Source organism: Oncorhynchus mykiss, chromosome 25 (genome assembly GCF_057628025.1).
Source record: "Oncorhynchus mykiss isolate SJ-2025 chromosome 25, ASM5762802v1, whole genome shotgun sequence".
Classification (NCBI taxonomy): Eukaryota; Metazoa; Chordata; class Actinopteri; order Salmoniformes; family Salmonidae; genus Oncorhynchus; species Oncorhynchus mykiss.
Window position 1 is genome coordinate 10,793,844 of NC_143046.1, and position 24,059 is coordinate 10,817,902.

The window sequence follows — 24,059 nt, forward strand, 5'->3', positions numbered from 1 at the left end:
ACATCATGATACATCATGATACCAGTAGACACATAGATACATCATGATACCAGTAGACACATAGATACAGCATGATACCAGTAGTCCTATAGATACATCATGATACCAGTAGTCCTATAGATACATCATGATACCAGTAGACACAGATACATCATGGTACCAGTAGGACCTATAGATACATCATGATACCAGTAGACACATCATGATACCAGTAGACACATAGATACATCATGATACCAGTAGACACATAGATACATCATGATACCAGTAGACACATAGATACATCATGATACCAGTAGACACATAGATACATCATGATACCAGTAGTCCTATAGATACATCATGATACCAATAGACACATAGATACATCATGATACCAGTAGTCCTATAGATACATCATGATACCAGTAATTTTTTTTTTTTTTTTTTTTTATTTTACCTTTATTTAACCAGGCAAGTCAGTTAAGAACAAATTCTTATTTTCAATGACGGCCTGGGAACAGTGGGTTAACTGCCTGTTCAGGGGCCGAACGACAGATTTGTACCTTGTCAGCTCGGGGGTTTGAACTCGCAACCTTCCGGTTACTAGTCCAACGCTCTAACCACTAGGCTACGCTAGGCTACGCTGCCGCCCCAGTAATCCTATAGATACATCATGATACCAGTAGACACATAGATACATCATGATACCAGTAGTCCTATAGATACATCATGATACCAGTAGTCCTATAGATACATCATGATACCAGTAGACACAGATACATCATGGTACCAGTAGGACCTATAGATACATCATGATACCAGTAGACACATAGATACATCATGATACCAGTAGTCCTATAGATACATCATGATACCAGTAGACACATAGATACATAATGATACCAGTAGACACATAGATACATCATGATACCAGTAGATACATCATGATACCAGTAGTCCTATAGATACATCATGATACCAGTAGTCCTATAGACACATCATGATACCAGTAGACCTATAGATGCATCATGATACCAGTAGACAAATAGATACATCATGATACCAGTAGACCTATAGATACATCATGATACCAGTAGTCCTATAGACACATCATGATACCAGTAGTCCTATAGATACATCATGATACCAGTAGACACATAGATACATCATGATACCAGTAGACACATAGATACATCATGATACCAGTAGTCCTATAGATACATCATGATACCAGTAGTCCTATAGATACATCATGATACCAGTAGACACAGATACATCATGGTACCAGTAGGACCTATAGATACATCATGATACCAGTAGACACATAGATACATAATAATACCAGTAGACACATAGATACATCATGATACCAGTAGATACATCATGATACCAGTAGTCCTATAGATACATCATGATACCAGTAGTCCTATAGACACATCATGATACCAGTAGACCTATAGATGCATCATGATACCAGTAGACACATAGATACATCATGATACCAGTAGACAAATAGATACATCATGATACCAGTAGACCTATAGATACATCATGATACCAGTAGTCCTATAGATACATCATGATACCAGTAGACCTATAGACACATCATGATACCAGTAGACACATAGATACATCATGATACCAGTAGACACATAGATACATCATGATACCAGTAGACACATAGATACATCATGATACCAGTAGTCCTATAGATACATCATGATACCAGTAGACACAGATACATCATGGTACCAGTAGGACCTATAGATACATCATGATACCAGTAGACCTATGGATACATCATGATACCAGTAGACCTATGGATACATCATGATACCAGTAGACACATAGATACATCATGATACCAGTAGACACATAGATACATCATGATACCAGTAGTCCTATAGATACATCATGATACCAGTAGTCCTATAGATACATCATGATACCAGTAGACACATAGATACATCATGATACCAGTAGACCTATAGATACATCATGATACCAGTAGACCTATATATACACATCATGATACCAGTAGACCTATGGATACATCATGATACCAGTAGTCCTATAGATACATCATGATACCAGTAGACACATAGATACATCATGATACCAGTAGACCTATGGATACATCATGATACCAGTAGTCCTATAGATACATCATGATACCAGTAGTCCTATAGATACATCATGATACCAGTAGACCTATGGATACATCATGATACCAGTAGTCCTATAGATACATCATGATACCAGTAGTCCTATAGATACATCATGATACCAGTAGTCCTATAGATACATCATGATACCAGTAGTCCTATAGATACGTCATGGTATCATGATGTATCAACACCACATACCTCCACCAGCATAATGTACACACATAAAGGGGTTGGGTCATTCCTTACTGCGGGTGAGCGGACATATGTAGCATTTACCGTGAATGCAGTCCTCCTCTAAAACGGGAACTTCGCCTTTAAATGTCAATCGCTTGAAGCCCAGATCTTCTGCATTATTATTTCTCCTATTTCTCTCTCTGCATTGTTGTGATGTGCCTGTAAAGCCTTTCGCTGTTGCTCTACACCTGTTGTTCAACAAATATGTGACTAACACAAATGTCCTTGATTTGAATCAGCGCTATGGATTAAATAAAGCCAATACACTATTCTACACATCTAATACATTAGCAAACAGGTTACTTTGTGAATTACTCAGAACACCATCTCCCTGTGTGCTGGGTTGTGTGCTGTCATTGTGTGGTAAATAAATGTCCACTCCCCAGGCTATACAGACTGGTCTGCCCAGTGCCTGAACACACGAATACAAACATACACAGTGACTGGTCTACCACGGCTCAAATAACACAACCGTCCAACCAGACATGAACGTGGCAGCCGACCAGTAGTCCCTTTTCTCTCTGGATACAGACAAAATAATTCAGGATTTATCCACTTGGCAGACACGCACGCACGCACGCACACACACACACACACACACACCAGGCAGGCCAGAATAACAAATCCAGCCTAGGAAATGTTCCTGTACGCTCCACAAACTCCCTTTTGTCAAAGCATCGAAGGATTTTGTTTTGCTGTTGTCTTTCTGCTGGAACTCATCTTCCTTTTTTTAAACTTTGTTTTTTCCTTCCTTTGTTTTTGTGTCGTGCCTGGACTCTTTACAAACAGAAACACAACAAGACAGCACGGGGAGAGTGATGCAGACAGAGAATAACACTACAGACAGAGAGGAACACTACAGACAGAGAATAACACTACAGACAGAGAGGAACACTACAGACAGAGAGGAACACTACAGACAGAGAATAACACTACAGACAGAGAATAACACTAAAGAAAGAGAATAACACTACAGACAGCATGGGGAGAGTGATGCAGACAGAGTAGAACACTACAGACAGCATGGGGAGAGTGATGCAGACAGAGAGGAACACTACAGACAGAGAATAACACTACAGACAGAGATGAACACTACAGACAGCATGGGGAGAGTGATGCAGACAGAGAATAACACTACAGACAGAGAATAACACTACAGACAGAGAGGAACACTACAGACAGAGAGGAATTCTAGTTTAGTTTCATCCGACCAGAGGACATTTCTCCAAAAAGTACGATCTTTGTCCCCCTGTGCAGTTGCAAACCGTAGTCTGGCTTTTTTATGGCGGTTTTGGAGCAGTGCTGAGTGGCCTTTCAGGTTATGTCGATATAGGACTCGTTTTACTGTGGACATAGATGCTTTTGTACCCGTTTCTTCCAGCATCTTCACAAGGTTCTTTGCTGTTGTTCTGGGATTGATTTGTACCTTTTGCACCAAAGTAGGTTTGTCACTAGGAGACAAAACGCGTCTCCCTCCTGAGCGGTATGACGGCTGCGTGGTCCCGTGATGTTTATACTTGCATACTATTGTTTGTACAGATGAACGTGGTATCTTCAGGCGTTTGGAAATTGCTCCCAAGGATGAACCAAACTACAATTTATTTTCTGAGGTCTTGGCTGATTTATTTTGATTTTCCCATGAGATCAAGCAAAGAGGCGCTGAGTTTGAAGGTAGGCCTTGAAATACATCCACAGGTACACCTCCAATTGACTTAAATGATGTCAATTAGCCTATCAGAAGCTTCTAAAGCCATGACATAATTTTCTGGAATTTTCCAAGCTGTTTAAAGGCACAGTCAACTTAGTGTATGTAAACTTCTGACCCACTGGAATTGTGATACAGTGAATTAAATAATCTGCCTGTAAACAATTGTTGGAAAAATGACTTGTGTCATGCACAAAGTAGATGTCCTAACCGACTTGGCAAAACTATAGTTTGTTAAAAAGTAATTTGTGAAGTGGTTGAAAAACTAGTTTTATTGACTCCAACCTAAGTGTATGTAAACTTCCGACTTCAACTGTATATATATGAAAAATAAAACAGTAATACAATATCTTGAGTATCAACCCCCTGAGTCAATACATGTAACAATCACCTTTGGCAGCGATTACAGCTGTGTCTTTCTGGGTGAGTCTGAGAGCTTTCCACACCTGGATTTGTGCAACATTTGCTCATTATTATTTTTTAAATACTTAAAGCATTGTCAAATTGGTTATTGATCATTGCTAGACAACCATTTGCAGGTCTTGCCATAGATTTACAAATACATTTAAGTCAAAACTGTAACTCGGCCACTGAGGAACATTCATTGTCTTCTTGGTACACAACTCCAAGGTAGATTTGGCCTTGTGTTTTAGGTTATTATCCTGCTGAAAGGTGAATTAGTCTCCCAGTGTCTTGTGGAAAGCAGACTGAACCAGGTGTTCCTCTAGGATTTCAACTGTGCTTAGCTGCATTCTGTTTATTTATTATACTGAAAAACTCTGCCATCCTTAACGATTACAAGCATACCCATAACATGATGCAGCCACCACTATGAATGAACATACTGTAACGGGTGTCGTCGTTGGATGTGGAGGAATCGGACCAAAGCGCAGCGTGGTGAGTGTTCATGACTTTTATTGAACTGAACACTTAAACAAAATAACAAAGTGAAACAGTCCTGTCAGGTGAAAAACACTAAACAGAAAACAACAACCACAAAACACAGGTGGGAAAAAGCTACCTAAGTACGGTTCCCAATCAGAGACAACGATAGTCAGCTGTCCGTGATTGAGAACCATACCCGGCCAAAAACAAAGAAATACACAACATAGAAAAAAGAAAATAGAATGCCCACCCAAATCACACCCTGACCAAACCAAAATAGAGACATATAAAGCTGTCTAAGGTCAGGGCGTGACACATACAGAAAGTAGTCCTCAGTGATGTGTTGTATTTGCCTCAAACTTAACACGTTGTGTTCAGGACAAAGAGTTCCTTGCTTTCCCACATGTTTTGCAGTATTACTTGAGTGCCTTGTTGCAAACAATGATGCATGTTGTGGAATAGTTTTATTCTGCACAGGCTACCTTCTTTTCACTCTGTCAATTAGGTTAGTATTGTGGAGTAACTAAAATGTTGTTGATCCATCATCAGTTTTCTCCTATCACAGCCATTCAACTCTATAACTGTTTTAAAGTCACCATTGGCCTTATGGTGAAATCCCTGAGCGGTTTCTTTCCTCTCCGGTAACTGAGTTAGGAAGGACGCCTGTATCTTTGTAGTGACTGTGTGTATTGATACATCATCCACAGTGTAATTAATAACTTCACCATGCTCAAATGGATATTCAATGTCTGTTTGTTTATATACATATCTACATTACCAATAGGTGCCATTCTTGGCAAGGCATTGAAAAAGCTCCCTGGCCTTTGTGGTTGAATCTGGGTTTGAAACGGACCTAGCAGAGCGAGTCTATGCAATTTATGATGTGACTTGCTGAGCAAATGATTTATATTGAACTTATTTAGGCTTGCCATAACAAAGGGGTTGAATATTCTTGACTCAAGACAATTCAGCTTTTCATTTTTAAGTAATTTGTAAAAATGTCAAAAAACATAACATTATTGTGTGTAGGCCAGTGACAACACATCTGAACTTAATCCATTTTAAATTCAGGCTGTAACATCAACAAAATGTGGAAAAAGTCAAGGGGTGTGAATACTTTCTGAAGGCACTGTAGCTGCGACACTGAGGAACTGGGTTTAAGCATAATTCAGATTCCACAGACAAAGAGACGCCTTGGTCCAGTGTAACAGCACCGGCCAAACCCTAACCAGGACCAGGCTGGGCCAATTGGACTCCCGATCACAGCCGGTTGTGATACGCCCTGGGATTTAACCAGATTCTGTAGTGACACCTCTAGCCCTGTGATGCAGTGCCTTAGACAGCTGGGCCGCTCGGGAACCAAAGTTCAAGCCCCTCAGTATAACAGGAGACTGCCTCGGGCCCTAATCCTTCCCATTTTCAGTCCTTCCCATCCTCCCTTCTTCTGTTTTCCTCATATATCCTGTTCTCACTTTATTCTGGTTTTACTTCTATGGAGTATAGTAATGTTGTTGTTGGTCAGTGAAAGGGGGATAGAGAGAGACAATATTGGACACTTTATAGAATACAAAACCTTCGCTATCTCATCCTGGAATATCCAAGGCCTGAGACCATCTACCTTTGGCCTAAAGAACAGGAACCTGGACATTGTCAACCTACAAGACACATGGTATAGAGGAGATGGACCCGCTGGTTGCCCTCTCGGGTAAAGAGAGCTGGTAGTCCCATCCACCAGACTACCAGGTGTGAAACAGGGAAGGGACTCAGGGGGTAAGCTAATTTGGTATAGAGCAGACCTCACTATTCAATTAATCAAAACTGGAACAATTTACATTTGGATAGAAATACAAAAGGAAATGATCTCAGAGGAAAATGTCATCCTGTGTGCTGCCTATACACCCCCCACTAGAATCTCCATACTTTAATGAAGACAGCTTCTCCATCCTGGAAGGGAAAAACAATTAGTTCCAGGCCCAGGGACATGTACTAGTCAGTGGCAACCTAAATGGAACTGGACAAGAACCTGACACTCTCAGCACACAAGGGGACAAACACTGGAGGTGTTGGAGGTGACAGCATTGGAGGTGACCTGGAGGTGACAGCATTCCCTCCCCAATATGCCCGCCTAAGCACAACTATCACAACATAACCAACTAAAACGGGTCACAACTCCTGCTGCTTGTCGGACGCTGGGTATGTACAGTACATAGTCAATGGTAGACTTTGAGGGGACTCCTATGGTAGATACACCTATAGCTCATCTCTTGGCAGTAGTACTGTAGACTACTTTATCGCGGACCTCAACCCAGAGTCTCTCAGAGAGTTCACAGTCAGCCCACTGACACCGCTATCAGATCACAGCAAAATCACAGTCTACTTGAACAGAGCTATGCTCAATCATGAGGCATCAAAGCCAAAGGAACTGAATAATATTAAGAAATACTGTTACAACCTGGCTCAAGATTGTAATAAACAATGGGAAACCACACACTGAATAAAGGAATAACAAAATGAATTTATTCCATAAATAAAGTAAACGCTCACAAAGAAAAATCAGATGAGACATGACTGTGAGCAAATTAGGTGTCAACTGTTAAAACCACAACCAAACAACCAAACGTATACATGGAGAGAGGTCTTGCTGAATGGGTGTACCCCATTCTCCCAGCTCCACCCACCTCTCCTACTCCTCCCACCAATCTCCTGCAGGAATAAAGCACAGCAAAACCCAGTGGACAGATCTGGGAGGGGCCGTCACAACAACTTCCTGGACAAAACGTTTCACTGTAACAGTGTAGGTGTAAACTTGGCTGTAGAAACCTAAACTGTATATTTGACCTCTCAGCTTCCCAATGAAATCAAAAAAATGGCACTGCAGAAAACCATAGAAAATGAACTACAATGACAAATGGTTTGATGAAGAATGCAAAAACCTAAGAAAGAAATGGAGAAAACTATCCCACCAAAACATAGAGACCCAGAAAACCTGAGCCTATGCCATCACTATGGTGAATCACTAAAACAATACTGAAATGCAGGACCAGCATGTCAGAAATCAGCTCAATGTAATTGAAGAATCCATAGACTCTAACCAGTTCTGGGAAAATTGGAAAACACTAAACAAACAACACAATCTTTCCAAAATGGAGATTGACAAACCACTTATCCAATCTTTTTGACCCTATAACAAAGAACAAACTGCAAAAACAGATACATTATCAAATACACATCTTAGAATCAACTATTAAAGACTGCCAGAACCCACTGGATTCTCCAATTACATTGAATGAACTACAGGACAAAATACAAACCCCAAAAGACCTGTGGTGTTGATGGTGTCCTAAATGAAATTATAAAATATACAGACCATAAATTCGAATTGGCTATACTAAAACTCTTTAACATCATCCTTGGCTCTGGCATCTTCCCCAATATCTTTACCGAAGGCTGATGAGCCCAATATATAAAATTGGAGACACATTTGACCCCAATAACTACCTTGGGATATGCGTCAACAGCAACCTTGGGAAAATCCTCTGCATTGTTATTAACATCAGACTTGTACATTTCCTCAGTGAAAACAATGTACTGAGCAAATGTGAAATTGTCTTTTTACCAAATTACCGTACAACAGACCACATATTCACCCTACACACCCTAATTGACAAAGTAACAAACCAAAACAAAGGCAAAGTCTTCCCATGCTTTGTTGATTTCAAAAAAAGCTTTTGACTCAATTTGGCATGAGTTTAAACAAATTCATGGAAAGTGGTGTTGGGGAAAAACCTGACCTGGGCCCAGACAGTACATCTCAGTAAGACAAAAATAATGGTGTTCCAAAAAAGGTCCAGTTGCCAGGACCACCAATACATATTCCATCTAGAATCGCTTGCCCTAGAGTACACTAAAACCGATACATACCTCAGCATAAACATCAGCGTAACAGGTAACTTCCACAAAGCTGTGAACAATCTGAGAGACAAGGCAAGAAGGGCCTTCTATGCCACCAAAAGGAACATGAAATTCGACATGCCAATTAGGGTCTGGCAAAAAATACTTGAATCAGTTATAGAATCATTTGCCCTTTATGGTTGTGAGGTCTGGGGTCCGCTCACCAACCAAGAATTCACAAAATGGTACAAACACCATATTGAGACTGCATGCAGAAATCTGCAAAAATAACCTCTGTGTACAACGTACAACACCAAATGCAGAGTATAATTAGGCCAACACCCACTAATTATCAGAATCCAGAAAAAAGCCGTTACATTCTACAACCACCTAAAAGGAAGCGATTCCTTAACCTTCCACAACAAACACAAACACACCCCACAGACCCCCAGGACAGCAGCACAATTAGACCCAACCAAATCATGAGAAAACAAAAAGATAATTACTTGACACATTGGAAATAATTCACAAAACAACAGAGCAAACTAGAATGCTATTTGTCCCTAAACGGACAGTACACAGTGGTAGAATACCTGACCACTGTGACTGACCCAAAATTAAGGAAAGCTTTGACTATGTACAGACTCAGTGAGCATAGCCTTGCAATTGAGAAAGGCAGAGAAAACAGGCTATTTGCACACTGCCCACAAAATGAGGTGAAAACTGAGCTGCACTTCCTAACCTCCTGGCAAATGTATGACCATATTAGGGACACATAGTTCCATCAGATTACATAGACCCACATATGCTAAATGAAGGTCAAATGTAAAAAAAAAAAAATGTAAACATATATTCATAATTTCATCTTTTATTCAAGTCCTGCATTTGATAAACTCCCATATCTATTGGGTGAAATACCACTGTGTGCCATCACAGCAGAAATATGTGTGAGCTGTTGCCACAGGAAAAGGGCAACCAGTGAAGAACAAATGCTGATGGGACTAGTAGGAGTACAGGAAGTGGAATAAAGAGGAAATAGAAAAAGCAGAACAGACAGGGCTAGGTGTGATGCTCTGAGGTCATAAGAGGAAAAGAGACTAGTATAGAATGGAGGAATGTAGAAGAGGAATATAATGGAGGAATGGAGAGGAGGAATATAATGGAGGAATGAAGAGGAGGAATATAATGTAGGAATGAAGAGGAGGAATGGAGAAGAGGAATAGAATGGAGGAATGGAGAAGAGGAATAGAATGGAGGAATGAAGAGGAGGAATATAATGTAGGAATGAAGAGGAGGAATGGAGAAGAGGAATAGAATGGAGGAATGGAGAAGAGGAATAGAATGGAGGAATGGAGAGGAGGAATGGAGAAGAGGAATAGAATGGAGGAATGGAGAAGAGGAATATAATGGAGGAATGAAGAAGAAGAATAGAATGTAGGAATGGAGAGGAGGAATAGAATGGAGGAATGGAGAGGAGGAATAGAATGGAGGAATGGAGAGGAGGAATAGAATGGAGAGGAGGAATAGCATGGAGGAATGGAGAGGAGGAATAGCATGGAGGAATGGAGAGGAGGAATTAGCATGGAGGAATAGAGAGGAGGAATAGCAGGGGTGGGATCCTAAGATGTTTCATTATCACACCCCATTAGAGATGACACCATACTCAGTGGGACATTACATCTGGACAACACCCCTCTCGATTACATTACACACACACACACGCACACACACACACACACACACACACACACACACACACACACACACACACACACACACACACACACAATTCTTTGCACCATTACATCACAGGACATTACCCTCCTGTAATAGAAATGATGATTAAGGGAATGTGGATGAGGAGAGATGCAGTGAGGTTCCCAACAAAATGTGAAAACTGTGTATTATTCCATTCACTCTGTGAAAACATGCCAGTCACATGTACAATATACCCAAACATTTCATTAATGGTGGTACAGGTAGATCAGCTTTAATATTGCAGATAGAGTGTGGTTTCTATCGATTTGATGAATTTTGCCCCCATACCCTATCATCCCTTCCCTGTTTGTACAACAATACTTCTACTGCTTCTTACAGCTATTTCAGTGCACTTGTACAGTACACGTAGTTAAATAATTACACATATACTCCTAATTTCCTCTTTCTTCAAGTCCTGGATTTGTAATCACAGCGGCCAGTCCACCATTCATTCTGATCTCAACTCCAATTTAGCCTATTCCTTTTGCAATGCATCCCTCCATTTCACTTTGATGTCTTACGAGGGTCTTGCCGATAAACATTTTACCCAAGAGTATAATGATATTTCCCATTGACTGATTGTGGTTTTTCAGATCCCCTTAACAATACCGTTTGCAGGTCCTGAAGACTGTTTTTTTTTTACACAATAAACATTCCTGGACCTAACTCCAATAGTGAGTCATCGATGACCAGTACTAGAAAAGATGTTCAATAGATTTTGTTTCCAGGTGGCAGAGTCTGCACAAGGCTGACTGGTCAATGCCCCATATATACACTACCGTTCAAACGTTTGGGGTCACGTAGAAATGTCCTTATTTTTGAAAGAAAACCACATTTTTTTGTCCATTAAAATAACATCAGATTGATCAGAAATACAGTGTAGACATTGTTAATGTTGTAAATTACTATTGTAGCTGGAGACGGCAGATTTTTTAAAATGGAATATCTACGTAGGCATGCAGAGGCCCATTATCAGTAACAATCACTCCTGTGTTGCAATGGCATGTTGTGTTAGCTAATCCAAGTTTATCATTTTAAAAGACTAATTGATCATTAGAAAACCCTTTTGCAATTATTTTAGCACAGCTGAAAACTGTTTTTCTGATTTAAAGAAGCAATAAAACTGGCCTTCTTTAGACTAGTTTTAAACAGAAATGCAACGGTTCATTGGATCAGTCTAAAACGTTGCACATACACTACTGCCATATTGTGGCCAAAATCAAAATTGCACCTGTGCTGGAAAAAGACATTATGGTCTTTCTCTTGCATTTCAAAGATGAGGGTACAAAATAGAAAATACAAAATAAAGGTTGGTTTTTTCATTGTATTTTCAGATCTAATGTGTTATATTCTCCTACATTCCTTTCACATTGCCACAAACTTCAAAGTGTTACCTTTAAAATGGTACCAAGAATATGCATATCCTTGCTTCAGGTTCTGAGCTACAGGCAGTTCAATTTGTCATTTTAGGCAAAAATGGGAAAAAAGGGGCGGATCCTTAAGAGGTTGATGATTTTTTTCAAAATTAGCCAATTTAGAAGACAAGCATTGTCATTTTGAATTCCGTAAAGTGAGTGTGGGTGAGGTGAAAAAAATATTGTTGTCTATCAGTGCTTGACAACTTGAATGGAAAATTACTAGGATAATAGCGGACGATATTGCCACTCTTCTTTGCCACATCTTCAATCTAAGCCGACTTGAAGTGTGGGCCCTCAGGCCTGGAGGGAGGCAAAAGTCATTCCGCTACCTAAGAATAGTAAAGCCCCCTTTACTGGCTCAAATAGTCTACCGATCAGCCTGTTTATAACCCTCTATTGTGGAAAACAATAGTCTTCGACCAGACACAATGTGATTTTACAGTAAAGAAATTGACAACAGACTTTCAACTTTCAGCACGGCACATACACAAATGACTGATGATTGGCCGAGAGAAATTGATGATTAAAAGATTGTGGGAGTTGTTTTGTTAGACTTCAGTGCAGCTTTTGACATCGTTGTTAATAGTCTGCTACTGGAAAAAACGTATGTGTTATGGCTTTACACCCACCTGCTATATTGTGGATAAAGAGTTACCTGTCTAATCTTTACTAATCTTTACTAATGGCATGCCACTGACTTTGAGTAAAGCCAGAGTGTCTATGTATGCGGAGGACTCAACAATATACACGTCAGCTACTTCAGCAAGTGAAATCATGGCAACACATAACAAAGAGCTGCAGTTACTTTCAGAATGTGTGGCAAGGAATAAGTTAGTCCTACATTTTTCAAAAACCAAAAGCATTGTACAGTATTTGGGACAAATCATTCACTAAACACTAAACCTCAACTAAATCTTGTAATAAATAATGTGGAAATTGAGCAAGTCGAGGTGACTAAACTGCTTGTGTAGAGTTTTGATATGCTGAATGCACAGATGTGTTTGTTTAAACTACTAGCACACAGCCACCCATGCATAACCCACAAGACAAGCCACCAGAGGTCTCGTCGCAATCGCCAAGTCCAGATCAGACTATGGGAGGTGTTCAGTACTACGTAGAGCCATGGCTACATGGAACTCTATTCCACATCAGGTAACCGATGCAAGTAGTGGAATCAGATTTACTTAATAAACAGATAAAAATACATATTTTGGAGCAGTGGGGACTAGACACACACTTACACATACACATGATAACACACAGACTCTACACACACGTACATGTGAGTTTTGTATTGTAAAGATGTGATAGTAGAGTAGTGGCCTGAGGGAACGCACTTAATGTGTTGTGAAAAGTGTTATTAAATGTAATGTCATGTAATATTAAATCTAAATTGTATGTAGCTGCCTTAAATGTTTCTGGCCCCCAGGAAGAGTAGCTGCTGTCTTGGCATCATCTACTGGGGATCCATGATAAACCCCAGGAAGAGTAGCTGCTGTCTTGGCATCAGCTACTGGGGATCCATGATAAACCCCAGGAAGAGTAGCTGCTGTCTTGGCATCATCTACTGGGGATCCATGATAAACCCCAGGAAGAGTAGCTGCTGTCTTGGCATCAGCTACTGGGGATCCATGATAAACCCCAGGAAGAGTAGCTGCTGTCATGGCATCAGCTACTGGGGATCCATGATAAACCCCAGGAAGAGTAGCTGCTGTCTTGGCATCAGCTACTGGGGATCCATGATAAACCCCAGGAAGAGTAGCTGCTGTCATGGCATCAGCTACTGGGGATCCATGATAAACCCCAGGAAGAGTAGCTGCTGTCTTGGCATCAGCTACTGGGGATCCATGATAAACCCCAAGAAGAGTAGCTGCTGTCTTGGCATCAGCTACTGGGGATCCATGATAAATCCCAGGAAGAGTAGCTGCTGTCTTGGCATCATCTACTGGGGATCCATGATAAACCCCAGGAAGAGTAGCTGCTGTCTTGGCATCAGCTAATGGGGATTCTTAATAAATACAAATTCATGTTCATTATATAAATATGCTAGTTTAAATATATGCTCCTGAGTGGCGCAGCTGTTTAAGGCACTGCATCTCAGTGCAAGAGACGTCACTACAGTCCCTGTTTTCGAATCCAGGCTGTATCACATCCGGCCGTGATTGGGAGTCCCATAGGGCGGCGCACAATTGGCCCAGGGTTGTCTGGGGTAGGCTGCCATTGTAAATAAGAATTTGTTCCTAACTGAGTTGCCTAGTTAAATAAAAACATTTAAAAAATGTAAAGCGTTATCTGGTTTGCCAGAACAAATGATTATCCTGGAGTCAATAGAGCCATGAATACATCAGTGGAGGCTCCTCAGAGGAGAAATTGGGGGCCCATCCTCCTCAGTGAAGTGTTTTTTTTTTAAATAGTAAGAGCCTCCTGAGTGGGGCAGTGGTCTAAGGCACTGCATCGCAGATGTCCTTGTCCCATCAAGCTCTAGTGACACCTTATGGCGGGCTGGGAGCATGCATGCTGACTGCGGTCGCCAGTTGTACCATGTTTCCTCTGACACATTGGTGCGGCTGGCTTCCGGGTTAAGCGAGCAGTGTGTCAAGAAGCAGTGCGGCCAGGTCGTGTTTCGGAGGACGCATGGCTCTCGAACTTCGCCTGTCCCGAGTTCGTACTGGAGTTTCAGCGATGGGACAAGACTGTAACTACTAATTGGATATCACCCTTTCATAAAAAATAAATAAATAATACCCCACCCCTCAGTAAAACAATCCCCACCTCACTACCCCACCCCTCAGTAAAATAATCCCCACCTCACTACCCCACCCCTCAGTAAAACAATCCCCACCTCACTACCCCACCCCTCAGTAAAACAATCCCCACCTCACTACCCCACCCCTCAGTAAAACAATCCCCACCTCACTACCCCACCCCTCAGTAAAACAATCCCCACCTCACTACCCCACCCCTCAGTAAAACAATCCCCACCTCACTACCCCACCCCTCAGTAAAACAATCCCCACCTCACTACCCCACCCCTCAGTAAAACAATCCCCACCTCACTACCCCACCCCTCAGTAAAACAATCCCCACCTCACTACCCCACCTCTCAGTAAAACAATCCCCACCTCACTACCCCACCCCTCAGTAAAACAATCCCCACCTCACTACATCACCCCTCAGTAAAACAATCCCCACCTCACTACCCCACCCCTCAGTAAAACAATCCCCACCTCACTACCCCACCCCCAGTAAAACAATCCCCACCTCACTACCCCACCCCTCAGTAAAACAATCCCCACCTCACTACCCCACCCCTCAGTAAAACAATCCCCACCTCACTACCCCACCCCTCAGTAAAACAATCCCCACCTCACTACCCCACCCCTCAGTAAAACAATCCCCACCTCACTACCCCACCCCCCAGTAAAACAATCCCCACCTCACCCTCTACCACTCAGTAAAACAGTCATAGTCTTTATGAGGCTCTGCAAATCAACAGGATGGGCATAGAGATGGGTTTCCCCCCTCCACTCTCTGACACCTCGGCTTCATCCCATATATCACCCTATTCCCTGTATAGTGCATTACTTTTCACTGGACCCTGGTCAAAAGTAATGCTCTATACTATATAGGGGAGAGGGTGCCACGTGGGACGCATAACTCATGAAGTGCATCATTACTGTTTTAAAATACAGGCCTTATAGGCCTCTCCATCAATCACACAGCGAAACCTAATTAAAGAGAGCGAGGTAGTGAGGTTCAGTCCAGTTAGCACTGCTACCTTGCAGGCAGGCCTCTCCAATACTAAAGCGCAGAGGAGCTGGGGTGCAGAGGAGCTGATTTCCCTCTTGTGGTGTGGGGGCTGTGCTTTGGCAAAGAGGGTGTTGGACGGGGCCAGAGTTCACCATCCCTCCCTCCATCCCCCCTCCCTCCCTCCCTCCCTCTCTCACAAACAAACAAACAAACAAAGAAACACACACACACACACACACACGGACACACCCACACACACACACACCCACACACACACACACACACACACACACACACACACACACACACACACACACACCCTCTACAACCTCTTGGATAACTATTTGACCCGGCACAGCCAGAAGAGGACTTGGTTCCCGCCTTCCTAGGGAGTTTTCCGTGCTTCTACATCTGCATTGTTTGAGGCTGGGTTTCTGTAAATGCACTTTGTGACGTCTGCTGATGTAAAAATGACTTTATAAATACATTTGATTTGATCCATGTGGTGCAATGGTGGATACAAATGTAGAGTTGCTGTAGAACGTACACTGAAACTACCTGAGAAGTATACAGATAGTGTACTATATATACCATGACAGGTAGGGAGATGAGGTCGTTTTTTTAGGAGCTTTCCTCTGCGGTGTCAGAGACTCCAGTCACCCAGGTCATAGACGGTTTTCTCTGCTACTGCACAGCAAGCGGTACCGGAGTGTCAAGTCTAGGACCAAAAAGCTCTGTAACAGCTTCTACCCCCCAAGCCATAAGACTGCTGAACAATGAATCAAATGGCCACCGGACTATTTACATCAACCCCCCCTCCATTTGTTTTTTACACTGCTGATACTCACTGTTTATTATCTATGCATAGTCACTTCACCCCTACTCACTGTTTATTATCTATGCATAGTCACTTCACCCCTACTCACTGTTTATTATCTATGCATAGTCACTTCACCCCTACTCACTGTTTATTATCTATGCATAGTCACTTCACCCCTACTCACTGTTTATTATCTATGCATAGTCACTTCACCCCTACTCACTGTTTATTATCTATGCATAGTCACTTCACCCCTACTCACTGTTTATTATCTATGCATAGTCACTTCACCCCTACTCACTGTTTATTATCTATGCATAGTCACTTCACCCCTACTCACTGTTTATTATCTATGCATAGTCACTTCACCCCTACTCACTGTTTATTATCTATGCATAGTCACTTCACCCCTACTCACTGTTTATTATCTATGCATAGTCACTTCACCCCTACTCACTGTTTATTATCTATGCATAGTCACTTCACCCCTACTCACTGTTTATTATCTATGCATAGTCACTTCACCCCTACTCACGGTTTATTATCTATGCATAGTCACTTCACCCCTACTCACGGTTTATTATCTATGCATAGTCACTTCACCCCTACTCACTGTTTATTATCTATGCATAGTCACTTCACCCCTACTCACTGTTTATTATCTATGCATAGTCACTTCACCCCTACTCACTGTTTATTATCTATGCATAGTCACTTCACCCCTACTCACTGTTTATTATCTATGCATAGTCACTTCACCCCTACTCACTGTTTATTATCTATGCATAGTCACTTCACCCGTACTTACATGGACAAATGACCTCAACTAATCTGTACCCCCGCACACTGACTCGGTACATGTACCTCCTGTATATAGCCTCGTTATTGTTATTTTATTGTGTGTATTCGGCGCATGTGACAAGCAAAGTTTGATTTGATTTGATACTGTATACAGGTACTGTACTACACATATACTATGACTAGTATGGAACTGAGGTACAGACCATACTGCATACAGGTACTGTACTACATATATACTATGACTAGTATGGAACTGAGGTACAGACCATACTGTATACAGGTACTGTACTACATATATACTATGACTAGTATGGAACTGAGGTAAAGACCATACTGTATACAGGTACTGTACTACATATATACTATGACTAGTATGGAACTGAGTTACAGACCATACTGTATACAGGTACTGTACTACATATATACTATGACTAGTATGGAACTGAGGTACAGACCATACTGTTTACAGGTACTGTACTACATATATACTATGACTAGTATGGAACTGAGGTACAGACCATACTGTATACAGGTACTGTACTACATATATACTATGACTAGTATGGAACTGAGGTACAGACCATACTGTATACAGGTACTGTACTACATATATACTATGACTAGTATGGAACTGAGGTACAGACCATACTGTTTACAGGTACTGTACTACATATATACTATGACTAGTATGGAACTGAGGTACAGACCATACTGTATACAGGTACTGTACTACATATATACTATGACTAGTATGGAACTGAGGTACAGACCATACTGTATACAGGTACTGTACTACATATATACTATGACTAGTATGGAACTGAGGTACAGACCATACTGTATACAGGTACTGTACTACATATATACTATGACTAGTATGGAACTGAGGTACAGACCATACTGTATACAGGTACTGTACTACATATATACTATGACTAGTATGGAACTGAGGTACAGACCATACTGTATACAGGTACTGTACTACATATATACTATGACTAGTATGGAACTGAGGTACAGACCATACTGTATACAGGTACTGTACTACATATATACTATGACTAGTATGGAACTGAGGTACAGACCATACTGTATACAGGTACTGTACTACATATATACTATGACTAGTATGGAACTGAGGTACAGACCATACTGTATACAGGTACTGTACTACATATATACTATGACTAGTATGGAACTGAGGTACAGACCATACTGTTTACAGGTACTGTACTACATATATACTATGACTAGTATGGAACTGAGGTACAGACCATACTGTATACAGGTACTGTACTACATATATACTATGACTAGTATGGAACTGAGGTACAGACCATACTGTATACAGGTACTGTACTACATATATACTATGACTAGTATGGAACTGAGGTACAGACCATACTGTATACAGGTACTGTACTACATATATACTATGACTAGTATGGAACTGAGGTACAGACCATACTGTTTACAGGTACTGTACTACATATATACTATGACTAGTATGGAACTGAGGTACAGACCATACTGTATACAGGTACTGTACTACATATATACTATGACTAGTATGGAACTGAGGTACAGACCATACTGTTTACAGGTACTGTACTACATATATACTATGACTAGTATGGAACTGAGGTACAGACCATACTGTATACAGGTACTGTACTACATATATACTATGACTAGTATGGAACTGAGGTACAGACCATACTGTATACAGGTACTGTACTACATATATACTATGACTAGTATGGAACTGAGGTACAGACCATACTGTATACAGGTACTGTACTACATATATACTATGACTAGTATGGAACTGAGGTACAGACCATACTGTATACAGGTACTGTACTACATATATACTATGACTAGTATGGAACTGAGGTACAGACCATACTGTATACAGGTACTGTACTACATATATACTATGACTAGTATGGAACTGAGGTACAGACCATACTGTATACAGGTACTGTACTACATATATACTATGACTAGTATGGAACTGAGGTACAGACCATACTGTATACAGGTACTGTACTACATATATACTATGACTAGTATGGAACTGAGGTACAGACCATACTGTATACAGGTACTGTACTACATATATACTATGACTAGTATGGAACTGAGGTACAGACCATACTGTATACAGGTACTGTACTACATATATACTATGACTAGTATGGAACTGAGGTACAGACCATACTGTATACAGGTACTGTACTACATATATACTATGACTAGTATGGAACTGAGGTACAGACCATACTGTTTACAGGTACTGTACTACATATATACTATGACTAGTATGGAACTGAGGTACAGACCATACTGTATACAGGTACTGTACTACATATATACTATGACTAGTATGGAACTGAGGTACAGACCATACTGTATACAGGTACTGTACTACATATATACTATGACTAGTATGGAACTGAGGTACAGACCATACTGTTTACAGGTACTGTACTACATATATACTATGACTAGTATGGAACTGAGGTACAGACCATACTGTATACAGGTACTGTACTACATATATACTATGACTAGTATGGAACTGAGGTACAGACCATACTGTATACAGGTACTGTACTACATATATACTATGACTAGTATGGAACTGAGGTACAGACCATACTGTATACAGGTACTGTACTACATATATACTATGACTAGTATGGAACTGAGGTACAGACCATACTGTTTACAGGTACTGTACTACATATATACTATGACTAGTATGGAACTGAGGTACAGACCATACTGTATACAGGTACTGTACTACATATATACTATGACTAGTATGGAACTGAGGTACAGACCATACTGTATACAGGTACTGTACTACATATATACTATGACTAGTATGGAACTGAGGTACAGACCATACTGTATACAGGTACTGTACTACATATATACTATGACTAGTATGGAACTGAGGTACAGACCATACTGTATACAGGTACTGTACTACATATATACTATGACTAGTATGGAACTGAGGTACAGACCATACTGTATACAGGTACTGTACTACATATATACTATGACTAGTATGGAACTGAGGTACAGACCATACTGTATACAGGTACTGTACTACATATATACTATGACTAGTATGGAACTGAGGTACAGACCATACTGTTTACAGGTACTGTACTACATATATACTATGACTAGTATGGAACTGAGGTACAGACCATACTGTATACAGGTACTGTACTACATATATACTATGACTAGTATGGAACTGAGGTACAGACCATACTGTTTACAGGTACTGTACTACATATATACTATGACTAGTATGGAACTGAGGTACAGACCATACTGTATACAGGTACTGTACTACATATATACTATGACTAGTATGGAACTGAGGTACAGACCATACTGTATACAGGTACTGTACTACATATATACTATGACTAGTATGGAACTGAGGTACAGACCATACTGTATACAGGTACTGTACTACATATATACTATGACTAGTATGGAACTGAGGTACAGACCATACTGTATACAGGTACTGTACTACATATATACTATGACTAGTATGGAACTGAGGTACAGACCATACTGTATACAGGTACTGTACTACATATATACTATGACTAGTATGGAACTGAGGTACAGACCATACTGTTTACAGGTACTGTACTACATATATACTATGACTAGTATGGAACTGAGGTACAGACCATACTGTATACAGGTACTGTACTACATATATACTATGACTAGTATGGAACTGAGGTACAGACCATACTGTATACAGGTACTGTACTACATATATACTATGACTAGTATGGAACTGAGGTACAGACCATACTGTATACAGGTACTGTACTACATATATACTATGACTAGTATGGAACTGAGGTACAGACCATACTGTATACAGGTACTGTACTACATATATACTATGACTAGTATGGAACTGAGGTACAGACCATACTGTATACAGGTACTGTACTACATATATACTATGACTAGTATGGAACTGAGGTACAGACCATACTGTATACAGGTACTGTACTACATATATACTATGACTAGTATGGAACTGAGGTACAGACCATACTGTATACAGGTACTGTACTACATATATACTATGACTAGTATGGAACTGAGGTACAGACCATACTGTATACAGGTACTGTACTACATATATACTATGACTAGTATGGAACTGAGGTACAGACCATACTGTATACAGGTACTGTACTACATATATACTATGACTAGTATGGAACTGAGGTACAGACCATACTGTTTACAGGTACTGTACTACATATATACTATGACTAGTATGGAACTGATGTACAGACCATACTGTATACAGGTACTGTACTACATATATACTATGACTAGTATGGAACTGAGGTACAGACCATACTGTATACAGGTACTGTACTACATATATACTATGACTAGTATGGAACTGAGGTACAGACCATACTGTATACAGGTACTGTACTACATATATACTATGACTAGTATGGAACTGAGGTACAGACCATACTGTTTACAGGTACTGTACTACATATTCTATCGTTTGACTTTTTCCTCATTTTGGATTCAATCTTTTTTTTTTTTGTACACCTGTATTTGAGGAGTTTCTCCCATTCTTCACTGCAGATCCTCTCAAGCTCTGTCAGGCTGGATGGGAAGCTTCGCTGCACAGCTATTTTCAGGTCTCTCCAGAGATGGTTCCTCGGGTTCAAGTCCGGGCCACTGAAGGACACACACATGCTACTGCCAGGTCTGTCTGTCTGTCTGTCTGCCTGCCTGTCTGTCTGTCTGTCTGTCTGTCTGTCTGTCTGTCTGTCTGTCTGTCTGTCTGTCTGTCTGTCTGTCTGTCTGTCTGTCTGCCTGCCTGCCTGCCTGTCTGCCTGCTTTAGAGGGTTCATGGGGATGATGGTGTGAAAGACTAAAACATCGTAGGTACATTTACAGCGAGTGAAGGTGATAAGAGGCCTACAGTGGAGGTGATAAGAGGCCTACAGTGGAGGTGATGAGAGGCCTACAGTGGAGGTGATAAGAGGCCTACAGTGGAGGTGATAAGAGGCCTACAGTGGAGGTGATAAGAGGCCTACAGCGGAGGTGATAAGAGGCCTACAGTGGAGGTGATAAGAGGCCTACAGTGGAGGTGATAAGAGGCCTACAGCGGAGGTGATAAGAGGCCTACAGTGGAGGTGATAAGAGGCCTACAGTGGAGGTGATAATAGGCCTACAGTGGAGGTGATAAGAGGCCTACAGTGGAGGTGAAGAGAGGCCTACAGTGGAGGTGAAGAGAGTCCTACAGTGGAGGTGATAAGAGGCCTACAGCGGAGGTGATAAGAGGCCTACAGTGGAGGTGAAGAGAGGCCTACAGCGGAGGTGATAAGAGGCCTACAGTGGAGGTGAAGAGAGGCCTACAGTGGAGGTGTTGAGAGGCCTACAGTGGAGGTGTTGAGAGGCCTACAGTGGAGGTGTTGAGAGGCCTACAGTGGAGGTGATAAGAGGCCTACAGTGGAGGTGAAGAGAGGCCTACAGTGAAGGTGATAAGAGGCCTACAGTGGAGGTGATAAGAGGCCTACAGTGGAGGTGATAAGAGGCCTACAGTGGAGGTGAAGAGAGGCCTACAGTGGAGGTGATAAGAGGCCTACAGTGGAGGTGAAGAGAGGCCTACAGTGGAGGTAATGAGAGGCCTACAGTGGAGGTGAAGATAGGCCTACAGTGGAGGTGATAAGAGGGCTACAGTGGAGGTGATAAGAGGGCTACAGTGGTGTTGAGAGGCCTACAGTGGAGGTGAAGAGAGGCCTACAGTGGAGGTGATAAGAGGCCTACAGTGGAGGTAATGAGAGGCCTACAGTGGAGGCGATAAGAGGCCTACAGTGGAGGTGTTGAGAGGCCTACAGTGGAGGTGAAGAGAGGCCTACAGTGGAGGTGATAAGAGGCCTACAGTGGAGGTAATGAGAGGCCTACAGTGGAGGCGATAAGAGGCCTACAGTGGAGGTGTTGAGAGGCCTACAGTGGAGGTGAAGAGAGGCCTACAATGGAGGTGATAAGAGGCCTACAGTGGAGGTGAAGAGAGGCCCACAGTAGAGGTGATAAGAGGCCTACAGTGGAGGCGATGAGAGGTCTACAGTGGAGGTGATGAGAGGCCTACAGTGGAGGTGATGAGAGGCCTACAGTGGAGGTGATGAGAGGCCTATAGTGGAGGTGAAGAGAGGCCCACAGTGGAGGTGAAGAGAGACCCACAGTGGAGGTGATGAGAGGCCCAGAGTGGAGGTGATGAGAGGCCTATAGTGGAGGTGATGAGAGGCCCTTATGATCAGTCCTACACGGCACCCTACAGAGCCCTACAGTGGAGGTGTCATAATACCCATGAATCCTAGCGGTGACTTATCAATATATTTGTCTCTATTTACTCTCAGATTGGAAAATGTTACTTAGCATCAACGTTGACATCATGCAAAACTACAAATCCCTGCAAGCAACTTCATGTCATCTTTAGCTGACACCTTTGTGAACAGGTATTTAAAACTTGCATAAAACAGTTCACAGAATTGTCAATTTACAGAAATGTTGCCTATTTATTCATTACTACTTTTTGCTAACATTAGATAGCT